The sequence below is a fragment of the Sinocyclocheilus rhinocerous genome, unplaced genomic scaffold (assembly GCF_001515625.1).
Source record: "Sinocyclocheilus rhinocerous isolate Xijiao unplaced genomic scaffold, SAMN03320098_v1.1 scaffold749, whole genome shotgun sequence".
Classification (NCBI taxonomy): Eukaryota; Metazoa; Chordata; class Actinopteri; order Cypriniformes; family Cyprinidae; genus Sinocyclocheilus; species Sinocyclocheilus rhinocerous.
This window is the reverse complement of record NW_015653466.1, coordinates 906,661-912,710: the sequence shown is the minus strand read 5'-3', so window position 1 is coordinate 912,710 and position 6,050 is coordinate 906,661.

Below are 6,050 nucleotides of genomic sequence, written 5' to 3'. Positions count from 1 at the left end.
GTTCAAAGCTGTTGTAAATTACTCTACAAACATACACCTTTGTTTACTTCTGTGTGTTGCTTGGCAACCACTTTGTTGGAACCACAACTGTTTTTGAGGAACTACATTGTTTGGTGGAAGAATACTGTTTTTATTTATATCATTACACTTTATTTGCTCTGTTTTATTCTGTGAAACCTTACTACGTATATGGAATAACCATTTTATAAAAGCAATAAGCCCCGTGAAGCCATGATTTACAGTGAATTTATAACAGCTAAGGGGGTTTAACAACGCCCCTTAGCTGTTATAAATTCACTGTAAACCATGGCTTCTTGGGGCTTATTGCTTTATTTGCGTTCGCCTACGGCGGTAACCATTGCAACAGTAACAGTTAGTCCGCTAGAGCGCTTTGCGTTACAACAATAAAAAATATATGCATTCAATGGACATACGACCGTGGAGTAGTGTATCTGTGTATTGATGGAACTCTCAACTTCTCGTATACATGGATCTAATGTGAAAACTGTACATTTATGGCATTCTGCTTTTAATTGGTAAATTGGCCACAGAGCCTGCTCAGAGCAGCCTTAACTCTGCTGTGTAAACACACCAGATGCAACAGTTTGGAGCATCCAGGAGTTTTGTATATTGTAAATATCTTTTAAAACACACCACATTCTGTTTTGTCAAGGTTGTTGGTCTGATTAATTCCCATCATTATTTAATTAGTCTCACCATATGTGAGAGATTCTTCTACATCAATATCCTATGAGCTGTTGGATCCAGGGCTCACAAACATTCTGCCGTTTTCATGCATTCTAGAAATCTCCTGTGTCAAATCCAGTTAATCCCATCATTTATTTTCACAGATTTGGCGAAAAAATAAGCAAGAATGACCAATGTAATGTATTACAGTGACATCCGATGTAGAAAAAAATATATATCCTTCAGTTGTGATGGCAACAGATGGCATCTCATTTATATGAGAGAAAAAATATGAGAGCAGTGGAAGAGAGCGAGAAAGGGCTGTAATTTTCACCCCCAGCTGCAGAAGAGGAGTGAAGGCCACGGGAAAGGAAAGCAGGGTCTTAATTATGGAGGACAGAAGGGTTTTACTCTATTAGTTAGTTCAAGATCTCGCACAGTGACACCAGTATTTACCAGCATCATCTTCTCCTGGAAATTTCAAGTGTAATCTGTCTTAATCTGACTGCTGTTAAATCTCAAATATCTTAATAGGCCACATATGCCAGACACATTTTTATAAGCTGATTTGCAATAAAAGTAACAAGGTTGCGAGTTTATCTCAATCAAGAGGACGGTTAAATTATCGTTGTACTTGGCTCAGTACAACCATAGCATGGTCAATGAATGGTAATGGTCATGAATGTCATGAATATTTGTATTTGAGTATTTTTATGTAAGTTAATTAGTTTAGTCCTTCATAGGTTTTGCCAATCACAGCAAGGTCAGATCAATTCTAGAATAATAAACCCATTTTAGACGGAGGAAATCTAGCACTTCTTCAATCATTTCTCAATCAAACATTACTCAGAGAATCATGATGTACTTTTCAGACTAATGAATCACATCAGCTGTGAACACGCTTCAGTCTCTCTTTCAGCAAATTTCTCCTCGGTCTAAAATACATGTTTCATCTGTTGGTTACAATATGACATGAAATCACTGCTCAGACATTTTCCCCAGTGATGAGTCTATACAAACAAAGTGATCAGAGACTGATTTGGCATTGCTTTGAAAATTAAATGGCTTAGAATCAATCAGATATCCAAGCATAAATAACTGCTTTTTGATCTATACACTTCCTACTGAGCGATTACCTTAAAATAGTGTTGATCTGGCTCTAAATATAACTATGGTTCCCGTTACATATGGATTCAACAATATATTTTCTTGTCATCTGTTTTACTTCTGATCCCTGCTAAGTTTAGCATCTGAATAATGGACTGAGGTAATTGCACTCGCTGCTTGTTTGTCAGATGACTCAACATAAACAGAGAGAGAGAGAGACAAACAGATAGACTGAATCCACTACGACACTGAATATTTAATGGAATCCCACATAAGGTGTGACAGCATAAAACAGGAGATGATCTGTACAGTAGCTCAATAGTCTGATGAGTACAGTATCTTCATGTTCTGATCTGTTATCCTAATGATCTGATCACACTCTTGAATATCGTACTTGATGTTCCTCATCCTCAAATCAGTTTAATGTGACGTACAAAATTATGGTCATTTAATTGGATTTCATGCCAGTTCAGTGCACAGCCTCATTGAACAGTAACTCTCCCTCCATCTACTGTTGAAACAAAGACAGAGGGAAATCTTAAAGTCTCAGTGTAAGAGTGTGATGAAACTGCTTTCGGGATTTTCCATCTGTTCAGTTCAAAGCTCCACATGAATCATGGAGTCACAAACATTTCTTAAAATGCCTTCAAGGGAAAACACACACACACACAATACACATACACCTCTGCAAGTAATGACATTTTACTCTAATCGTTTTCACCAGGGCTGAGAGATAAACAGGTCGCCATGCTCCAGTTCTAAACACTTCTGGATGAAACTATATCAAAGCAGAGAGCAGAAACTAAGACATTTTAAGCTAAACTTTCAAATATTAAACGCCACACGCATATCCAGATGCCAGCAGAGCACAAAAATGCTAATTCTGTGTGCAACCGTTTGATATAGTTTTATGAAGGTAAACATAAGGGTAAAAAACTATTTTAAAAAAGAACAAAATTTGAAGATCCAGTTAGAAAAATACTGCCAAAACAACAGCTGCTCAGCCACAAACATCTCTACAACACAAGCCCAATACACAATCCAACGGCCTCAGTGCACAATGCAATTCCATTGAACAATAAAAACCTTAATAAACAACAAAACATCCCCGACACACAGTTAAAGAAGCTGAACACACAATACAACAACCCCAACACACCATATCCTCTAAAGCAGGTGAAGGTCTATCCTGTGCGTAGATGAGATCGTCAAATGAGAAAGACAGTTAGAAGACAGAGCAGATATTACTGGCTCCACCAGAGGGTGCTAGTTCGGTGGACTCATTGACCCACGACAGTGTAAGAGACAAAATAGTCAAAAGGTTTGTTGATTTGATGGACCATACAGTGATTCCTTTCTGCAATTGTCAAAAATTCCCTAGCATAAATTACTGTTTTTGGAGATTAAATATGAACCCAAAACAAGACGCCCACACAGTGAACAGGGTCCTCTAGTACCAGGGGGGGGGGGTCTTCTTTTTTGGGCAGGTTAATATCTATATGTTTTCAGATTGCTTGCATATACATGTGGGCTTGTGATGTTTGTGCCCTGGGCCTTACATATTGGAGCTACAATAGAGTGCAACAGTCAGGTTTAGAAGTAAGAAAATCACATTCATGCCATTCAATCTCCCTACGCTACTTAAATTTTTGTATATGTATGCATATTTAGTAATAAATGTAAAATATATTGTTTCTATATATAATCAACATCTTTAAATTAATAGTTTTATATTTCCCCCTTGCTTTTAATTTGATTGTCATTCACAATGCTTCATGGGATTGTAGTTACTTCCCTCATCAAAGCTGTTAAGTACACAGTCTTGTACCTTTGTCTTTAATGTCAGATTTTCAAAAAAAAAAAATTTTTTGCATCAAATCAACGTTTGTAATGTTGTGATTCACTTCATAGCTGGTTGATTTGCTTCATGACTGATAACCCTTAAAAATAAGACTTTTTTAAAATCACTGTGGGAAAAATGAATGGGGCAAAATACTTATGTAAATGAAAATACTATGTCATTTAGTTTAGTTTTTAAATTGTTCATAATTTACATCAAGTCTTTAAGCTGTCATCTTAGTAGCTCAACTTTAATAGTAAAAATGAATCTATGATCTGCTGAACCTGGAAGTGCATATGTTTGTCTCTCAACTGTTTTGTCATTTGTATCATCAAAGCACCTTAATGAAGCACATAATTTCCTGTTCGGTGCATTGAGTTGCAGGGAGTGAAGAATGATATTTCCTCCCGTCTGGGGAGCGTGAGCGGTACTCTGACGCACAATGAACCCCTAAGACCGCTCTGCTTGTTCAGGCCATCGCTAATGAGACTGGAGCTAAAAACAGCTGTGTGTCTACCAGAGGGACATCCTTTCTGTCACACACATATGTTCTTGGCAGAGGCTTATTCACAAACTTGCATCCATGCACATATGCAACAGCTTGCAACCACCTGTGCAGTTCGGGTTGCTTTTAACCCACAGTGCACTTTAGCCTTTAGAAACAAGCTACACTCTGATAGTTGGGATCCCCCAGGAGCGGTTTAGTGTATTCTGACTTGTTAATACATTTATTTTGTGTATTGTTATCTAATATGCCTCTAAAAGGCATGGGCTAATACGTCAGAATCCAACAGGTCCCTAGACTGACTGTAAGATCGTTCTGTTTTGTTAGCGCAGATAAGATCGAGACCCCTAGTTGGTTCATTAATGGCACAGCATGACTGTAAACATAATGCGTTCGGAATTAGACTGTAATTCCTGGTTTTATTTTGCTTCCTGTGAAATATTGTGCAGCTCTGAGGGTCTACAGAGGAATAAATAGCACAGAGGTTGGATAAGGCTGATCGGGAATGGCTCATATGGATTAAAACTGAAATCTGTTATTCATGTAGCCATCATGCATAATCAAGCAAACTTCCAGTTGTTATTAAAATAATTTCGTTCTAATCTAAAATAAAATTGCAAAAAAAGGAAAGAAAGAAAGAAAGAAGAAAAAGAAAAACATATACACAAAATCTAATTTTGTCGGTCTAGGAGATAAACATATTTCCATCTGATTTTCCAATTGATTTATCCACCTTTTCTCATAGACTTTTTCTGATTCTGTTTCACAATGTCTAATGGAAAGAGTCTCAGTAATTATTCTGTGTACTTCACATGTCACTTCTCCAAAAGCATAATTTATCTGAATTAAAATTAAATCGGTTACGGTTGACACAGCAGTTATTGGAAAACTTTATGCAGTCCTGATGCAGGCTGAACCAATGCCATATAGTGTTAATCAAGTTTGAACTGTTGATCTGGACTGTCTAGCTTCAGAGCAGAGCCACTGCAACACAATTTTATGTTGCAGCTTAGCAGAGTTTTAGGTTTTGTATTACTTGACATGCTTGTGAGATTTCTGATTTGGTAAGTCAATTTGCATTTGAAGCCTGGTTTACAGTTCACATAATATTTCACAGGAGGATGCCATGTGCTGAGAGTTTTCTAGAATGTACTTAGATATTTCAAATGTTTTGCATCTATTTCATCACTGGTACATAAAGACAGCACTGGGTAGCACTGAGTACTGCGTATGTGAGTATATGATGGAAGTGAGTGGGTGACTCTGGGCACAATTACATAATGATTATGACTACTGCTTGAATGTTTTGTTGCATTTTCAGTCTGAATTTTTGATTTTATTATTTATTTATTTATTTTAAGAGCAAAGCACAGCTGTCAGCTCTAATGGAAAGACTGACTCACAAAACAGTCTGTGATTTTATAGCAGATTGGAAAATATATATCAGATGATGAAGTGTCATTTAAAATAAACTGCATAAACAAATGAAGCTGACTAACCAAATTTTATTGCAATTAATATTTTATTTCATACACATTTTTTTAAATTTATTTTATTCTGTATTAATGTAGGTCCATATGGTGAAAGGCAAAGCTTAGAGAACAAAATGAAAATTTGCTTTGCCAACTCCTTTCTTTATATGATTTGTTTGAGTGGATGGACAGATAATGCACATGCAAAAGTCAAATAAGTGTTGTGTTCTCATAGGGACATGGGATTATGGAAGCCCTAAAAGGCCATGGATTATTTTTAGTTTTCTTGTTTTCTCGTGATCACGACTTCAAAAAAGTTGTTTTCTTGACATGTCCGACCCATTATCCGACAGCAGCACTAACCGTAGATTAATAAAATAAAACAATTAAAAATACACAAATATCATTGAGTTTCTGCATAAATAAAGTAGTAGTTATG